The following is a 19,865-nucleotide window of genomic DNA, read 5'->3' on the forward strand; positions in this document are numbered from 1 at the left end:
CATAGCATAAATCACGTGAGGAAATAAATCACACAAGATCAGTGAAGTACAGATGGATTGCATGACCTGAAAAAACCTAGGATGTCAAAAGTTTAATTACTTATTGGGAAAAGCATATTTGAAAAGCAGCTGTTTCTACACAAAGCTTCTTAGGAAGACAATTCTTTCTGGAATTAGACAAAAAGTGGACAATATACTTCATTAAACTATTGTATGAACACAATCAGGCAATTTTAAAATTTCCATGTCCTTGGTAAGAATCTGCAAATCATGACAGCAAGAAACAGAGCTGGGGGGTCCATTAAAGCTGTATACATTGTCACTGCATATTGTCACAATATTTGCCTACATGATGCAAATTGGACCACTAGCAAAAATAACATTATGCTATTATTACATGATGCATACATTTACTACTAAGTGTTTTTATACTTCCAAACTAGTCACTTGGAATAGTTTCACATTTTGCTGTTAAAAAGTAATGTGGAAAATATTGCCAGTGTAGGTAAAGTTTACTGATTATACCTTATTGAATAAACGAGGCATATTAGATTTATAATGGGCAAATAAACTTTGAAAATGTTCATTCAAGTTAAAAAAAAAACAATTTGTAACATGAAAAGGAATAATTTTAAGACTAGAATTAAGGCTGGGGTTAGAGATTTAACATTTGTCTAATTTGATTCTATTGTTGGCTTGTACACAACCCAGTTCAACTTCAGATGAAACAAATAACGGAGGAAAGAGAAGGATGAGGTAAAATAATGTGATTTATTGTTCTTGTGGAAATCATTGACTTTCAGCGTACTGACCCATGACGATTCCCAACCGATGCAAAAACCATGGCACACTGCACACGAGGGGCAGCTCACTAGGAAACCAAGAACCCGTGTGAGGAGTGCGTGCACCAGCCTACGGGATCGCAAGCTGTGCAGAGCTGCTCCCACGCGTGGCTGCCCCCCTCCCCCCAAAGCCGAGACTGCGGGCCGCGCTCCCCACCGCAGCGCCGGGGCAGCATCCTCCAGAAAAACAGAAGCTGCGGGCCGGGCTCCCCGCCGCGGCAGCGTTGCCCGCACAAGCCGAGGCCGCGGGGCGCGCTGCCCAGGGCCCAGGCCGCCGCCATGTGGCTCCGTCCCGCAGCCCGCGCCACATTCCGCCCCACGAGCCGCCATTCGACGTCGCGGGTCAACGGTCGGTCAGAAATGACGCATTGGGCAAAGCCCAGACTCCCCGAAGGCCAGCGACGGGATGGGTGAACCCTGACGGGGCGCCGCCACGGCCAACAAAACAAGTTCCCCCCATCCCCTGCACACAGACAAAGGAAGGGGCGCCAGTCCCACAGCTTCATTCTCACAAGAAAACCGCACGGCCCTGCAGGCCCACGGCCCGTACGCAGGTGACACGGCGCATGCGTACACGACCCTCCCCTCTCAACATGGCGCTGCCGAGGCCAGAGCCCATGAAGTAAAAGTGCACAGCGCACCCCTTAACCAACACACCGATCGGCGGACAGCCCCGACCCACCTGGGTTGGCCCAACTAAGCCCGCAAACCACTGCCCGGGGCTGGGGAGAGAGTACAGAGACGCTCAGATCGCTCCCAACGCGCATGCGCCACTCGGTGGAGCCGTTGATTTTCGAATCGGGCGGCGCACGGCCGTCGAGCTCGAACGCCCGCGCGGAGGGGGTGACGGGTGGGGGAAAGGGTGACCCCGGGAAAGTGGGGGGTGAGTTCACCAGGTGGCCGGCCGCTACCTTTCGCCGCGGTCACGACCGCCGCCCTCTCCCTCGTGCGCCGCCGCCCCGGCCTACACAACATGCGGCTTTGTTCTGAGCCCAGTGTGGCGGGGCGGCCCACCCCGGGAAGGAGGGAGTCCACCGGAGCTGTGTGGCGGGCCCGAACCCTGGCTTCGTGAGGCGCGGCCGCAAGCACCCCCCCCCTTCCCTCAACTCGGCCGCGACCCTCTTCCCTTCCCACTTCCCCCCCCCCCCCCCGGCGGCTAGGACCGGTGGGTTGAGGCATGCCCAGGGAGAGCGGTCACAGCCCGATGAGCGGAGTCCTACCGGCCGCGTCCACCTTTTCCCCCACCCCACGGCTGGGAACAGCACATCCTAGTGAATGTCTGCTCACACGAAAACGCGGGCACCGCTTGTCCTCGGTCCCTCCGCCTCACCTCGCGGGGAGCAGCCCGCTGCCATGTCGGGAAAGTGGCGCGAAGGTAGCACCATGTGGGTGAATGAAGGGCGGTTCCCGGCTCAACGTAAATATACTACACACGGCCTCATTAGCATGCGCGTGACTGTCAATCAGAGCCGCTGCCATGGCAACGCTGCCCAAAAAAAATGTCCCGCTTGCCCCTACGAACAGCTGCAAAATAAGTTCGTCTGAATCAAATTGTAAGCGTGTTTCTCTCGAAACGAACAGCGAGGTTATTCAATAATGTGTTAAAGAAACTGCTGGTGATAATGATTGGTTAGAAATACATTCATTGGCTCGTTTCTCACGAGTAAGAACCACGTGCAGAGGCATATTATCCATTGTAAACGAAACCGCGTCTCCGTAGTAAAACTTGAAAGGCTGGAGACACCGTGTTTGAAGTCGAAGCGCAACGTGGGAGAAGCTCAGCAAGTCGGGCAGTGCACTTTATCTCGAGCGTCTCAGGGCTGAGAATAATGAAACAAATTTATACGCATTCTTTCTTTTACAGGAATACAACTTCGTGAGAAGGAAACGTAACCCGAAAGCACATTTTTCAACACAATGAACGTAAGTATCAATTTAAACTTTTACCGTGTGATATGTTAAGACTATAACAGTTCTATTAATAAAGTAGACACCATCTGAAGTCATGATTTTTTTCAAAACTTTTATCTCACAAAATCATTGTTTTGTCGTATGTGTGTCACAGCTAACTTTAAGCCTTGTTCCGTTCTGCCCCCAATGTCCCGACCCTTGATGCAACCTTCCGGCCTAGACTGGAATGTCATCCTTGCTGCGGCTGCCCTGCCGTCTGTGCGTAACAAGCGGGGCCGGTTCACTGCTACATGCCACAGTTTGTGTATTATGAATCTACCAACGCATAACCAAAACGTAGCAGAACACCGAATGCTAGAGAGACTCAGCAGGTCAAACAGTGCCCTTTATACATAACTGATATTTCAGACTTGAGCCCTTCATCAAAGTATCTTACTAATACTGAATAAATAAGTCAAGTTATTGTCATCTGTACAAGTACAAAGTGCCCTCTCGTCCTCTGCAAAACAGGCAGACACATACAGACACGATATTGTTATGCACTAACAACCCTTTTCATTATTTTTGAGACTAAAGGGACTTTTTTAGTGCTAACACAGAAACAGCAATGGAAAATTTACCAGAGTATGTTAAATTCAAAATTATTAATAACATTTCATACTTGTATCTAAACTTAACTCGAAACATATCCCCATTGTGTAAATGTGTGTATAATTAAAGTCCCACTTTGAAAAGTTAATCTTTAAAAGTTCAACATCATTTTAGTCCTGCTGAAAAGTCTTAAATTCTCAGTTCAGAAATAATTATAAAATGTTTTTAAACATTGTCTTCAGGTCTCTTTGCTCACAATTCTGCCCTCTTCAAAGAGACTGAGAATGTGGCTATTTAATATGATGAAATCACAAATCCAGTCAAGGGTTAAACAAATGTGGCTATTTTGTTCCATGATGAATTCAAACTCACAAGGGTTAAATGAAGTGGCTATACAAAAATAGACCCAGAGACAGTGAAAGTAGTCTTCCTTATTTTAAAAGCCACTTATTCTATGTTCCCCTTCTTCCAGGAGTAACACACAGCAGCAACAACTCCAATTCTGGTTACTGTAAATCAACCCTGTATTTCACAAGGTTTCAACCCCTGTGCCACTGGGTTTTGTCTTCTGTCAACTCCAAACAGAACTTTTCCAAAACTCAACTCCAAATGTCTGAATTTGGTAATATATTTCTCCAAATCATGACTGTTACATCATCACTGAAGTGAGTCCCAATTCTTGGAAATCATGTGACCATCAGTTTTATTTCTACCAAAATTCTGTTCCTTATTCCATATCTATAACAACCTCTGACCTCGTCTGTTTGAGGCTTAAGTGGCTTTGATTAAAAGCAGATGGCTTCCTTCAGCAGTTCTTGAATAATTAGACCAACTTGAAATCCATTAGCTTTGTCTGTCCAAGACACTTTGACTCTGAGAATAAACTTTAAGTACAGTGGTTTTTCTGTAAATGTGCTGTGACTTGTGTGTGTCCCTGTACCAGCCCACAACTAAGAATATGATAGTATTGTAACTTTATCATTTACATTTTTTTGTATATGATAAGTATTGTTTAACATTAAATTAAAGGTTAACATAAATTCATTACAATACATATGCAAGATGAGTATTTCAACCACATAAATATGTTTTGGACATGTGAGACTCTTGGTTAGCGTTGAACAGTTCTCCATTCAGCAACTGATTCAGCATTCTCCTGGGAAGAAGTTGTTCTTCAGCCTGGTGCTGCTGTCACTGATATTCCTTTAAATTCTCTGACAAGAGCAGCTGAAGATGCTGTGTGTAGGGTGGAAGGGGTCCTCAATACTTTTCTGAGCCCTCTTCAGACAACGATCTCTGTAGATCATGTCGCTGGGGTGGGGAGGGAAACTCCAGTGATCCTCTCTACCACTCTTGTGGTCCTGTGGATTGACATCAATCCATTTCTCTGCAGCAACTTAAATAATCTCCTGTTAATATGAGCTTTATTATTACACGAGAAACAATTTGCCAATTTGGAATAAATTTAAATTTGTAGAATTCTAATGAAATTGATTGCTCCCTGGTGGTATTTCTTACCAGCCACCTTGGATGTCTGTTGGTGGATGATATTATAGACTGTTTTTCATATTTTAATTGAATGCACCTTTTCCTTTTTACAATTTCATTGTGTTAAAGCTCTGGTATATATTAAAAATATAATGGCATTGAAGTCTTTCTTGAAAAAGGATAATACGACTTGTTTTAATATGGCAGAAATGGGACATTTATTTAAACATAACCAAAGGGGTATCTGGAAAATGAAAATATATACAAAAACACAAATATCAAAAGACAAGTTTGTGTGTGACCAGTTTGATGAACTCTCAATAATTCCAGAATTGGCGAGCAAAACAGTCGATGTGAAGAATTTGGATTTTCAGAAGATTTTCAAGAAGTTTCGCACATGAAACTGATAATGATACATGATAGAGGAATTAGGGGATATGGGGAGAAGGTAGGTAGGTGGAGTTAGGTCATAAATTAGATAAGCCATGATCGTATTGAATGGCAGAGCAGGCTTGATGGGCCATTTTTGGCCTACTCCTGTTCCTACTTCCTATGTTCCTAACTAAACATATGGAATCAGGAAACGGCATAGATTACATGCTGAAGCAGATGAGGACTTGAGGTGAGTTAGTCACATTGACAAATGTTGGTAAATGATGTTTCACATTGGTTGGTAGTTGAACCTTCGTTCACAATTGAGGTTAATATTTTAGAGTCGTGTTTCTGAGAGAAAAAGCATAACAAAATATAAGAGAATATTATGAATTTTTAGAATCTATTTACAACTTCTGTTGAATTTCTCTCCAGATGATGAATCTTGGTGGGAAGTCTATAAATAAGGCAGGGTGGTAGAATAAATATATACAAGAAATACACAGGTATTTCCCTGCTTTTCAAAGTTTGCTTTACGTCACTTCGCTTTTACGAAAAATCTACATTAGTACCAAGAGAAATCTGGAGGTTTTTCACTTTTACGAACAAAAGCGAAAATAGCATTAAGTGGGCTGTCGTGAGGGTGTGGGGCAGTGGGATCAGTGTGGGGACTGTTAACAGGCTTTCAGGATAGTGTGGATCAGTGGGGACTGTTAATGGGCTTTTGGGAGAGTGTGGGACAGTGGGATCAGGTTGGGGACTGATAGCTGGCTGTCAGGAAAATGCAGGGCAGTGGGTCTGGGATCACTCAAAATTTTTTCCATGTAAATTAATGGTAATTGCTTCTTAGCTTTTAAGGTATTTCGGCTTGTGAAAGGTTTCATAGGGTAGCGGGGATACCTGTACTAGAATTAAGGATTGACATAAAAGAACTAAAGAAAATAAGCAAAGTGCTGGAGTTCATTTCTAAGAATGGGGTGTTTTTATTCTATATATTTAGTCTATTCTATAGAAATAAAAAGTTTTAGAACTTGCATCATTGAGATGTTATTAAGACAACTAAAATTAAGCTCATGTGGACTCTCTGCCATTCCAACAATGACTCAAATTTTAAAAAAAATTATTATGGTTGCAAAATCTCTAATTACTGTAACCTCGTTGTTTCAAGAGATTTTTTATTCTGATTTGTTGCGCATTATTGATTAAAAAAAAAAATCATACTAATAATAGCATTTATTTGTATTGGTCCCAAACCCTGGAATTCTCACCCTAAATCTGAGTGCCTCTACATCTATCATGCTCTTCACAATTTTGCCATCTAAGGTGTTCTTTTTCTGTAACTCTGTTTCAAATTTTGTCAAATCTTGTTTCATTGTATTCATGTTTAATTCTTTTAAACTTTATTATTTTAGTGTAATTGTATAACTGGCCTGTAAAATATTTTTTCTTAGAGATGCCAGGATTACAGTACATTCCACTATTTTCAATACATTATCAGATTTGATATAATATTGTCCTCCATTAATTTAGAACTGAAATCTCAGCTGTGATTTCTGGCAGTTATGTAAAACATGTATGCTGTTATGTGGCAGATTTGTGTTAATATAAATGCAGTTGAAAACATTTGATTTTTTTTATCTTTAACTGTTTGCTCATGGTTGTTAATGACATAAATTAAGTTTTTTTAAAAAAAACAAATGCATTTAAATATAACTGAAAGTAAAAGACCAGTGCTCTGGGTGGCTAATGTTACCCCACTATTTAAAAAGGGGGGTAGAGAAAAAGTGGGGAATTATAGACCGGTGAGCCTTACATCAGTAGTGGGCAAAATGATGGAATCCATTATTAAGGATGTAATAGTAATATGACTAGCAGAGAAGGGATTGGACGGAGTCGACATGGATTTACAAAAGGTAAATCGTGCTTGACAAATCTATTGGAATTCTTTGAGATGGTGACAGGTAAAATAGATGGAGAACCAGTGGATGTGGTGTACCTGGACTTCCAAAAGGCCTTCGATAAGGTCCCACATAAATGACTGGCTTCCAAAATCAAGGCTCATGGGATTGGGGGCAAAGTATTGATGTGGATTGAGAACTGGCTGGCAGGTAGAAGACAGAGAGTTGGGATTAATGGCTCGTTTTCTGAGTGGCAGGCGGTGACCAGTGGGGTGTCACAGGGTTCTGTACTGGGACCCCAGCTATTCACAATTTACATTAATGATCTGGATGAGGGGATTGGATGTAATATCTCCAAATTTGCAGATGACACTAAGCTAGGAGGGGTTGTGTGCAAGGAAGAGGGGGTCAAGGAAGTTCCAGTGAAGGCGAGCATGCAGGCGCTGAAGGCGCGCCTGCAGGCGAATGGTATGTTGGCCTTCATATCAAGAGGGTTTGAGTATAGGAACAAGGATACCAGCTGTACAGGGCCTTGGTGAGACCACACCTGGAGTATTGTGTGCAGTTTTGGTCACCTTATCTAAGGAAGGATGTTCTTGCAATGGAGGGAGTGCAGAGGCGATTCACCAGGCTAATACCTGGAATAGCAGGAATGACTTATGAGGAAAGATTGCACAAATTGGGATTGTACTCACTGGAGTTTAGAAGATTGAGAGCGGATCTCATAGAGACATATAAAATTCTGGCAGGACTGGACAGAGTGGATGCAGATGGGATGTTTCCAATGATGGGAAAATCTAGAACCCAGGGCCATGGTTTGAGGATAATGGGCAAACCATTTAGGACAGAGATGAGGAGGAATTTCTTTACCCAGAGGGTGGTGAATCTGTGGAATTCATTGCCACAGAGGGCAATAGAGGCAGGCTCATTAAATATATTTAAGAGGGAATTAGATATATTTCTTCAGTATAAGGGTATTAAAGGTTACGGAGAGAAGGCGGGGACGGGGTACTGAACTTTAAGATCAGCCATGATCTCATTGAATGGCGGAGCAGGCTCGAAGGGTCGAATGACCTACTCCTGCTCCTATTTTCTATGTTTCACCTTCAGAAATACCTTGATGACTTTGTCATGACCACTCTTAGCTTTCTATTTGCCTCAGAATTGTTCCAAATGGTTGTGGCTGATTGCTAATACATGCTGCAATGTGCTGCTCTGTTGTCTTAGGTCACCTAAGCTCTACATTTAAGGAATGTGGACTTCATTCATTGTTCTGTCACATTCACTGTGCCTTGTTGATGGCAGATATCACGAGGTGAGTCACTTGCCACAGAATACCAACTCGTAACTACAGAGTTTGTACAGTTGGCCCAGTTATGGGTCTGCTCTGCTTGTGGGATAAGATGTACCCACAGATAATGATAGGAGTTTAGCATGTCTCTAATATGTGATTCAGTAAGTGCAACTTTGTCATTTAGGATAGCAGATTTTAATACCCATAATGGTGTTAAAAAATGAGATGGAGACTGCAGATGCTGGAGACTGGATCAAAAAAAGTTGCTGGAGGAACTCTGGGATGGTTAAAATCCTCCATAAGGGCTGAGTCTAAAGAGATGGTCATCAGCCCCTTTCACACTTGCAAGTGGTCCCAGGAGTTAACAGCCAATCAGCCTAAAAAGAATCTAGTGTGAAAGGAAAATCTTCTGAACACAGATGTGAGATGATGTCTTCTCACGTCAGGGATAGATTGCTTTGATCCCAGTACAATTCCAGGCATTGCAATCAGGCAAGAGTAGAATGGGAAATTGCATTCTGGGATAGAAATGACCCGAGTTTTTGCATGAGTGCAGGAATATGAAGGAAGAAAAGATTAAAATAAAGGTATAAATTTTTCCATGGGAAAGTTGCATGAGGAGAGAGAGGGGAAATAAACAGCAATAAATATCAATAGTAGACAATTTTTAAACAGCATGGTAAAGTTGGTAGTGCAACAGCGCACTATTTATAAAGACCGTGGTGGGGGTGGGGGGGGGGGGAGTGATGGCATACTTCTCAGAATGCTGTGTGGCAGAGAAAACCCTTCATGAGTGCTCCGTCCTTGCAGCTGTGCATCTAGCCCTTTCTTTGCTGGACGGAACTCTGGGAGGGCAGTGGCATCGCTTTATCCCCATGGTATTTGTTGTTCGGAATAGCATTACCAATTTTCCCATGCTGTGTAAATTGTTTGTGATAATGCTACCAACTTTCTCCACCCTGTTTAAATATTGTCCACCATTGCTATTTATTGCTAGCACTTTCCCACGGTCCCTTATAAAGGTTTATATAGGTCGGCACAACAACAGAAGCTGAAGGGCTCATAATGTGCTGTACAGAAAGCTTCATTTTGTTAAAATTGGGGATGATTAATTTTCTTCAAATGTAAAAATGATCAGGATTTGGGGTAGGTCCACCATCACTCAATGCGTCATGATGTCACTGGTAGAAGATGGAACAGTCCAAACCCCGGTGATGGCTCCTTGCAAGTGTGAACATGTGCAGTGTCCCTTTTAAGAGTGGTCAAGTGTGAATGGCAAAAATGGCATTCCTATCCCAGGACACTGGCTGATTTAGTGGGATGCAAGTGTAAAAGGTGAGGAAAGAGTTGGCAATCAGGTAGATCCTGCTTATGGGCTAGGAGGGGAAGTGGCAGTAAAATTGAAGATTTATGACAATTAGTTTGCTTCATTGTCATCATTCTGATTATTTTTTAATATTAGAGATGCAGCATGGTAACCCACCCTTGCAGCCCATGGGCTCCTGCCACCCAAATACACCAGTTAACCTACAAATAAAAGGTAGGATGAAACCAGAGGGCCTGGTGTTGGTGCTCTAAATGCCACATTATTAACTGAATTCAAATTTTACACCTGACAAAGTGAGGATTGGCTTGTATATCTGGATTGTTGGTAAAACCTCCTGATTCCACAGGGATCAGTACTGGGACCCCAGCTATTCACAATTTATATTAATGATCTGGATGAGGGGATTGGATGTAATATCTCCAAATTTGCAGATGACACTAAGCTAGGAGGGGTTGTGTGCACGGAAGAGGGGGTCAGGAAGTTCCAGTGTGATTTGGATAAATTGAGGAACTGGGCAGATACATGGCAAATGCACTACAATGTGGATAAATGTGAGGTTTTCCACTTTGGTAATACAAACCAGAGGGCAGATTACTATTTGAATGGCAATAGATTAAGAGATGGGGAAGTGCAGAGAGATCTAGGGGTACTTGTACACCAGTCTCTGAAGGTGAGCATGCAGGTACAGCAGGCGGTTAAAAAGGCAAATGGTATGTTGGCCTTCATATCAAGAGGGTTTGAGTATAGGAACAAGGATACCAGTTAGAAGATTGAGAGCGGATCTCATAGAGACATATAAAATTCTGGCAGGACTGGACAGAGTGGATGCAGATGGGATGTTTCCAATGATGGGAAAATCTAGAACCCAGGGCCATGGTTTGAGGATAATGGTCTCTTGGTGAGACCACACCTGGAGTATTGTGTGCAGTTTTGGTCTAGGCTCTAGGATGTTCTTGCAATGGAGGGAGTGCAGAGGCGATTCACCAGGCTGATACCTGGAATGGCAGGAATGACTTATGAGGAAAGATCGCGCAAATTGGGATTGTACTTGCTGGAGTTTAGAAGATTGAGAGGGGATCTCATAGAGACATATAACATTCTGGCAGGACTGGACAGAATGGATGCAGATGGGATGTTTCCAATGATGGGAAAATCTAGAACCCAGGGCCATGGTTTGAGGATAATAGGCAAACCATTTAGGACCGAGATGAGGAGGAATTTCTTTACCCAGAGGGTGGTGAATCTGTGGAATTCATTGCCACAGAGGGCAGTAGAGGCAGGTTCATTAAATATATTTAAGAGGGAATTAGATATATTTCTTCAGTATAAGGGTATTAAAGGTTACAGAGAGAAGGCGGGGACGGGGTACTGAACTTTAAGATCAGCCATGATCTCGTTGAATGGCGGAGCAGGCTCGAAGGGTCGAATGACCTACTCCTGCTCCTATCTTCTATGTTTCTATGTATCAGTCCAGTAACTTAATTATTACACTATCACCATATGTAAAACTCAATTCCTCTCCAGCCAGAATAGATGATCTCCTCTACTTAGACACAGGACCACTGAGGCATAAAAATCATAAAGTAGTTTGAAATATTCAAACGCTTTTAAAATTAAATTTAGACATCCAGCATGTTAACAGGCCATTTCAGAATAAGAATCAGAGCTTATTGCCATGAACAAGTAATGAAATTCAATGTTTTGTTGCAGCATCATACTTGTGCATTCATTTTATACCATCTTACTGCATCACTAAGAAAAAAATAATAGTGCATGAGAAGTAAGATGTAGTTTTTTTAATACTTTATTTAAAAATTTGAATATAAAAATGCAAGAAAAACCTCCCACCCAATAACCCTAAAAGAGGAAGATTTAAACTATCACAAATGCAATAATCTCTCCTGGATCGGAGCAACACTATCACAATGAGCTACAAGAAATTCAAAATTTTAAACCCATGGGGGCAGGGCAAGATGGCGTAGAGTCTAGATGTGTAATCTCGACCTCTCTGGCCAGACTTTTAAGTACCTGTTTTTTAACTCTGTTTTCAAGTTTAAACTTTTTAAATTTTAGTTTAAAGTATCAAGGAATGGTAAAATTTTTACTAATGGTAAAAAGACTAAACCTCAAGTGCAGAAGAAGTTACATTTTCGAAGTGCTGATGACTTGATACAGCCCCAGGCTCTTCATTGTCTAAACACCAAAGACTGCCTGTGGAAGCTGGAAAAATGTCTATTGCTCACCAAGTGAAGGATGGCGCTGGAATTGCCCATTCTCCAGAAGAAGGTGCATGTTCCCAAGAAGTGAACCCCGATTTGAAAAGCCTTTCGATTTCAACGGAGGGAGTACGTAGGAAGACTACTCCATTGTTGGAAATGCATCAGGTAGCATTTCAATCTGAAGTAATCGTTTTTCTTCGCAAATTGATGAGAAAACAACGAGATACGGGGGGAGACCAGCAGCGACCCCCCCCCGAGGAAGTCGGGGTGCCATCGCTGGGAGTCCAGACCTGCAGTAAAACTTTTAAAATGCCTTCTGTTGAGTTGCAGCAGGAGCTGCAGTTACCCTGTTCTACCACTATGTCAGAGAGAGCAGAGCTTTACAGAATTACAATTGATGGCAGCTATTGAAGTTGTTATAAAACTTGGAATGGATTTGTTGACACCTCAAATGAATGAAATGGTTCAAATGAATGCTGGTATAAGTTCAGAATTAAATATGGTTAAGACACGTGTGGATGCATCTTGTGAAGATTTTTTAAAAATTCAGACTGCTTTTTTGGACTGTAAACAACAAGTGATTTCAATACAGAAAAAGTGTTGAAGGTTGAAAAATCAATCATAGAACGAGGAGAATGTGAGAAGGAGCTAGAAAGAAAAATAGATTACTTGGAGAATCAAAGTAGAAGGAATAATGTGAAAATAGTTGGTTGGCCAGAAGGTATAGAAGGACAAGATCCTCTTCGTTTCTTTAAAGACTGGATTCTGCAAATATTAGGACAAGAATTTTTCTCTGGGGGATTGGCACTGGAAAGAGCCTATAGAGTTTTAAGAACACCCTCAGCTGGTCAACCACGGAGACCGGTAATAATTCGATGTTTGAGTTATTTGGACAGAGAAGCAATACTTCAGCTTGCAGTACAAAATGTGAGACGACAAACCCCATTATTGATTCAGAATAGCAGAGTCTTTTTTATCCTGATTTGAGTCAAGAGGTCATTCAACATCGACGTCGATTCAATCCAGTTAAAGAAGTTTTGTGGCGTAAAGGTTATAAGTCTACTTTTTGTTACCCTGCAGTGTTGAAGGTGTTTTGTGGAGACTATCAATATCGGGTTTTTTTGAAACTGATCGTGAAGCAATGATTTTTGCTGATTCATTACCAGATATAATAGGACAAAGACGTAGTCTGCCATTATCTCCTAAAGAAACATCTGGTTGTTCTGGAAATGGAAGAAATGGCAGAAATGGGAAAAACGGGAATGGAAAGAGTCTACCTCTTTCTGAAATGGGATCTTCGAGATTGGAATCTTCTGGATGAAAAGAATAATTATTCAATTTTTTTCTTTTGTTATGATATTTTGATGTTATTGACTGTTTGGCTGGAGAGGGAGAGATTTGCACTAAGTTCTTAACTAGTCATCAGCCACTGGTGGGTGACCCACCCCCAATTTTTGTTTAGGGGATTACTACCTTTTGGTAGTTTTTTTTTTGGGGGGTATTTTCTTTTTTTTCTCTTTATTTTTTATTTTATTTTCAATTTATTTAGTTTTTAATTTGTTTTTTTTTCTATTGGAGGGCCCATATATGTTGATTTGAGTTTTTGTATAAAGATATTATTGATATTTAGTAATAATGGTAGATGTGTCAAAGTTGAGGTTTGCTACTTTTAACGTTCGAGGATTAAATAGTCTGATTAGCATAAGCGAGTCTTGGTGTATATTAAGAAAATTAAAATTGTTATTGCCTTTTTACAAGAAACACATTTGAATGTGAAGAAAAGCGTGAAATTAAAAAGGGATTGGGATGGGCATGTATATTCTTTTAATTCTAGAGCTAAAGGTGTAGCAATTTTGATACATAAAAATTTATATTTTGAATTACAATCAATGGAGGAAAAGGCAGGATGTATTCTTAAATTGAATTGTAAGATTTTTAGTGGATTTTGGACTTAATATTTATGCTCCAAATGCAGATGATGAAATATTTATTTCAGATGCATTTTTATGTTTGGGTCAGTTGGTGGTGATTTTAATTGTGTTAGATAAATCTCCGAAGAAGGTTAAAAAATCCAAGATGGCAATTCGGGTCCAAGTGTTGATGAAAGATCTTAATTTACTAGATATTTGGAGACGTCTTAATCTGACAGAGAAAGATTTCTTTTTGTTTATCTAGACATGAATCGTTTTCAAGGATTGACTTCTTTTTAGTATTGGCACATTTACAAGGGAAAATACAACAAGCAGAATATAAAAGTAGGGTGATTTCAGATCATTCTCTGTTATATTTTACATATGAAACTTCTGAGAAAACTCAAATAGCTTATCGTTGGAGATTTAATACAATGTTGTTAATAACTATGGAATTTATTGATTTTTTTAAAACAATTTTAAAGAAAATTCTAATTTTGTTCAAAGTAAGTTTGTATTATGGGATGCTATGAAAGCCTATTTGAGAGGACAAATAATTAGTTATACTTGTAAAATAAAAAAGAATCGATTAAATCAGTCTTGAATTAGAGAAACAGATTGAGTTAGAAAAGGAATTTCAGAAAGATGCTACAGAAGATCAGAAAATAGAATTATCTAGGGTGAAATTGAAATATAATACTTTGCAATCTTATCAATTTGAATGTGATTAATAGGACTAAACAACTGTATTACGAATGGGGAGAGAAAGCACATAAGGTATTGGCATGGCAATTAAAGAAAGAACAGATATCGAGGACTATTAATACTGTTAGATGAAATTCTCTTATTATAAACCTCGTGAGATTAATGATGAATTTTATTCATTTTATAAAAAGTTGTATATATCTGAAGGAAAACAAGAAACTAGATCGATGGACCTTTTTTAATCACAGTTGAATTTACCGATATTAGAGGATGCAGATATACAGGAGTTAGAAGAACCATTTACTGATTCGGAAATTAAAATGGCTATTTTGGAAATGCCGAACGGTAAATCGCCTGGTGATGATGGATTTTCAATTGAATTTTATAAAATTTTTTATGATGATTTATCTACAGTGTTTGGGGATGTATTATGTGAAGTTGGAGAACATTATGAATTACCTGAGTCTTGTTCTACTGCTTTAATTACAGTAATTCCTAAAAAAGATGGATATCCTTTGAAAGTATCTTCATGTAGACCAATTTTGTTGTTAAATGTAGATGATAAAATAATAGCTAAAATATTAGCGAATAGATTGGCTAAATTTTTACCAAAGCTGATTCATATTGATCAAAGGTTTTATAAAGAATAGATCTACTTCAGATAACATTTTGCGCGTGATTAGTTTAATAGATTTTGAGAATCTTTAGATCACCCGATGGTGAAATCCTTCGATGCAGAAAAAGCATTTGATAGAGTTGAATGGAATTTTTTGTTTAAAGTTTTGGACAAATTCAAGTTTGGTCCTTTTATTGGATGGATTACGGCTCTATATAGTAAACCGGTACCTAGAGTATTGATGAATGGTTTGATTTCAGAATCTTTTAAGTTAACTCGATCAACTCGTCAAGGTTGTCCTTTATCGCTAGCTTTGTTTCCATTAGTGATTGAACCTTTAGCACAGTTGATGAGACAAAATACACAGATACAAGGTATAAAAGTTTTAGATGAGGAGTATAAAATGAATTTATTTGCTGATGATGTATTGGTGTATTTAATAAATCCAGCTCAGTCACTTTTGCATTTGAAGGAATGTTTAATACAATATGGATGTCTTTCTGGATATAAAGTTAATTGGGGGAAAAAGTGAAATATTACCGGTTAGTGAAGGAGATTATTCATTTTATAAGAATATCATTAAATTGAAGTGGACTGATTGAATTAAATATCTAGGTATAATTTTGAATGTTAGTTATCAATCTTTTCAAAATTAAATTATACTCTGTTAATGAAAAAAATTAAAACTAATTTGATTAAATGGAAAGATTTACCTATTAATGGGAAGGATAAATACAATTAAGATGAATATCTTTCCGCGTATACAATATTTGTTTCAATACTATTCCGTATTTACTTGATAATTTTTTTTTCCAGATATGAATGAAATGGTTAGGGAGTTTTTATGGAGGGGTAAATTTTCGAGAGTAGCTTTGAATAAATTAACTTGGAAATATGAGTTGGGGGGGGACTACGTTTACCACATTTTCAAAATTATTATGAAGCAGCCCAAATTTATTAGTTCATTGATGGATTTGGGACGGCCTCCCAGTTGGGCTAAAATTGAGATGGCAAGTATTTCTGAATTTGAAATACATCTATTTTTGTTTAAATGGAATATAAATTTGTTAAAACAATATAATGTGCCTATACTAAAACATTTAATGAAGTTATGGATAAAGAAAAATAAAATGATAGGCTCTAGGGGTAATTATTGGCTTTGACTCCGTTGTATAATAATCAACTTATTTCTTTTTCAATACGTAATCAAAGTTTATTGCATTGGAGATTTAAAGGAGTGAAAAATTTGGGAGATTGTTTTAAAGAGGATAAGTTTTTATCTTAATCAGATGAGGGAAGATTTTGGTATTGATAAGAACTATTTCTTTATTATCAAATTCGATCTTTGGTTAAAGTGTGTTTGGTAGAGATATGATTTTACCTAAAATGATTAAATTTGAGACTTATGAAGATACCAGAGAAGGGTTATATTTCATCTATGTATCAAATATTACAGGATGGTGTGGATAAAAAGGGTTGGGATAAATCTAAAATTAAATGGGAAGCGGATATTGGTTTTATTTTTTCTGAAGATGATTGGTTAGATATCTGTTACGATAGTGTAACTAGATTGATAAATGCACATTATGCAATGATTAATTACAATTTTTTTACATCAATTATATTTAACACCTGAAAAAAAAAAATGGTTTTAATGATTTAATAATTGTTTTAGATGTGGTGATACGATTGGAACTTTTTTCATGCTGTTTGGTTATGCATACATACAATCTTTTTGGAAGAAAATTCAATCGTTTTTAGAATATCTGTAAGATTAAAATAGTTTTTTAACAGTATTTTTCCAATGCATTTTTTATTGGGTAGTTTGCAACCTCTGAAAGGTTTGGGATTAAATAAGTTCCAGCTTGCTTTTGTATATTTAGCTTTATCCATAGAGAAAAAATGTATTGCTAGTACGTGGAAAGATACAAGTATGATTGATATTAATAGATGGCATAATGAGATGAAATATTGTTTAATAATGGAAAATATAATGTATGTTTTGCATGATAATTATAATTTTTTTATTAATGTGGCTGTTATACTTGGAATATTTACATTTCAATTTATATTGACTAGATTTTAATATGTATATTTAACTTTTTATTTAATTTTTTATGACTCCTTCGAGTTGGCTGAAGGGGGGTGGTTCTTTTTTCTTTACATAATATATATATTATAAATGTTCATGTTTAATTGCTGCATATGTCATATTTATTAGTTCATTTTTTGAACTAATAAATAATTTTTAAAAAATTAAACCCATATAGTCTAGGGGTCCACACTTTCCGAAAACAAAGGTAATTGTAACGCAAATTGTTTTTCCAATGGTGTACATGATCTCATTCCCAGATGCCATCTCTGCAATCCCAAATAAATCTAATTTTTCCAAGCATTAGCTATGCATTTTCTTGTTACAGCCACTGCTAATCTTAAAAATGAACTTTGATACCTAGTCAACCTCAATTTCAAATTCAACATTTTAAGATTGCCTAATAAAAAAATAATGTTGGATCTATTGATAATTGGATCTTTAAAACTTTCTCCAAAAATTCCTTGAGTCATGTCCAAAATAATTTAACACTATCACATAACCAAATTGAATGTAGAAAAGAACTTTCTTTACAACATCTGAAGCTTAAATCTGAAGAAATTAAATTGTATTTCATTAGTTTCTGAGGAGTTAAATACAACTAATGCATAAAATTATAATGGACTAATCTATATCTCACATTGACAGTCCTTGCATAGTTCTCCAATCATCTTGATCAATTATTCCCAAATCTTTTTCCCATTTTAATTTTGATTTATGAATATCTAATTTAGGCATTCTGCTTTATAATTATACATTTCTGAAGTAATTTTTTTATAACACCTTCTGTAAGCAAAATTTCAAATTTTGATTGTCTTGGTAATCTTAATGTCAAAAATTATCCAATAATAAAGCCTTAACTTGATAATAACAAAAAATAATATTATTAGGAATTTCATTTTTTAAAAGAAATAAAATAACCAGCATCATAACAATCTTGTACAGTTTTATTTCCTTTCTGATTCGATATTTCCAAAACTGATCATTAAGAGAAAAAGAAAAAAGTTTATTCTGAAATAAAGGTGTTTTACCTGGAGGTTTACACTGTGTACCTATCTCATAATTTATCCTATTCTATAATTCAATTAAATGTCTCAAAATAGGTGGATTATTAATAATTAATAACTTAGTATTCCATCTATAAATGTGCCATATTTTTCTCACCAACTTTAATTAACTCTGTTTGCCCATATTAACAGGTTATCTAAAATCAAACATTCTATTAATAAACCTCAATTATGCTACTTTATAATAATTTTGAAAAATTTGGAGTTGTAAACCTCCCAGTTCATACTTCCAAGTTCATTTTTGTAGGGATACTCTTACAATTTTACCTTTCCATAAAAACTTATGAATTATAGAAAAATTTCTAAAGAACTTTGCAAGGAATAGATTGAAAAAGATACTGAATTCCAGGAAAAACATTCATCTTAATACAATTCACTCTACCTATTAATGTTATAGGTAAACTTTCCATCTATTTCAATCTTCTTTAATTTTATAGAATAAAGATAAATAAATTGTCCAAAATACTTATCGATTCTAATACCCAAGTATTAAATCTTATCTGACCATTCAAATTGACCTATTTTCTGACATTGAGTATAATCAATGGCATCATCTTACTTTTATCCCAATTGATTTTATAACCTGATATTTCTCCATTTTGTTTCAGTCTCTCATATAATGAACTTAATGATTTTTGTAGTTCTGTTAAATAGATCAAAACATCACCAAATAAATTAATCTTAAATTCTTCAGAATTGATTTTAATACCCTTAATATTACCATCCCATCTTATCAATTGTGCTAAAGTTTCAATAGTTAATATAAACCATGCTGGAGACAATAGTAGATCTCTTGAATAAAAATGATGATATTTGGCCATTTGTAACCACTCAAGGAATTTTATATAAAGACTTAATCCAAATAATCAACATTGGTCCAAGATTTTTCCATTACTTGAAGTTTAAAAAAAAAACTCCATTCTAACCTATCAAATGGCTTTTTGGCATCTAATGATAAAACTATTGGTAAGTTGGATTTCTTCTGAGAAATATGAATCAAACTAATTAATGTTGCAATGTTATCTGCAGAATAACAATTTTTAATAAATCCAGCCTGATCCAAATGAATCAAATGTGGTAAAATCAGTCTATTTGTGAAAACCTTGGGTACAATTTTATAATCAACATTTAACAATGTTGAATGCCTTTCTTAAGACTAACTGTTATAAATGCATTGGAAAAAGAATCTGGTAAAGAATGACCCTCCATTGCCTGTTTCAAAACATGCATTAAAAGAGGCATTAATATATCCTGAAAATTTTAATAAAATTCCAATATAAATCCATTTTCACCAGGAGACTTGCCATTCTGATTTAAGTGCATCAACAATTTCTCTAAGGGTAAAAGAGGAGTCCAACTCCTCCTGCTCTCAAGTATTCAAAAAATGTAACTGAAGTTTAGCTAAAAAAAATATTAATTTTAACATTGTCATTTTCAGACTCAGAAGTATACAATTTCATATAAAATTCCTTAAAAGCATAATTTCTTATGGTTTATATGTAACTTTTGAATCTTTTTTAATAGCATTAATTG

The 19,865-nt window shown here is 37.5% G+C and overlaps 2 long non-coding RNA genes across 11 annotated transcripts in view; one reads left to right on the forward strand and one right to left on the reverse strand.

Moving 5' to 3' along the window:
- The window catches only part of LOC138738990 (uncharacterized), a 41,566-nt gene extending 39,296 nt beyond the window's left edge, over positions 1-2,270 (reverse strand). Inside the window, exon 1 of one of the 3 annotated variants that reach the window (XR_011341938.1) lies at positions 2,173-2,270. This is a non-coding gene — a long non-coding RNA (uncharacterized lncRNA). Of the gene's footprint in view, positions 1-1,524; positions 1,934-2,172 lie in introns of those variants that run through there. The other 2 variants (XR_011341939.1, XR_011341940.1) reach the window with 2 other exon arrangements.
- LOC138738989 (uncharacterized) overlaps positions 1,175-19,865 on the forward strand; it is a 90,569-nt gene continuing 71,878 nt past the window's right edge. For 3 of the 8 annotated variants that reach the window (XR_011341932.1, XR_011341933.1, XR_011341934.1), the window contains exons 1-2: positions 2,266-2,395; positions 2,707-2,765. This is a non-coding gene — a long non-coding RNA (uncharacterized lncRNA). Of the gene's footprint in view, positions 1,397-2,265; positions 2,396-2,706; positions 2,766-19,865 lie in introns of those variants that run through there. The other 5 variants (XR_011341936.1, XR_011341937.1, XR_011341935.1 and 2 more) reach the window with 4 other exon arrangements.

Source organism: Narcine bancroftii, chromosome 7 (genome assembly GCF_036971445.1).
Source record: "Narcine bancroftii isolate sNarBan1 chromosome 7, sNarBan1.hap1, whole genome shotgun sequence".
Taxonomy (NCBI): Eukaryota; Metazoa; Chordata; class Chondrichthyes; order Torpediniformes; family Narcinidae; genus Narcine; species Narcine bancroftii.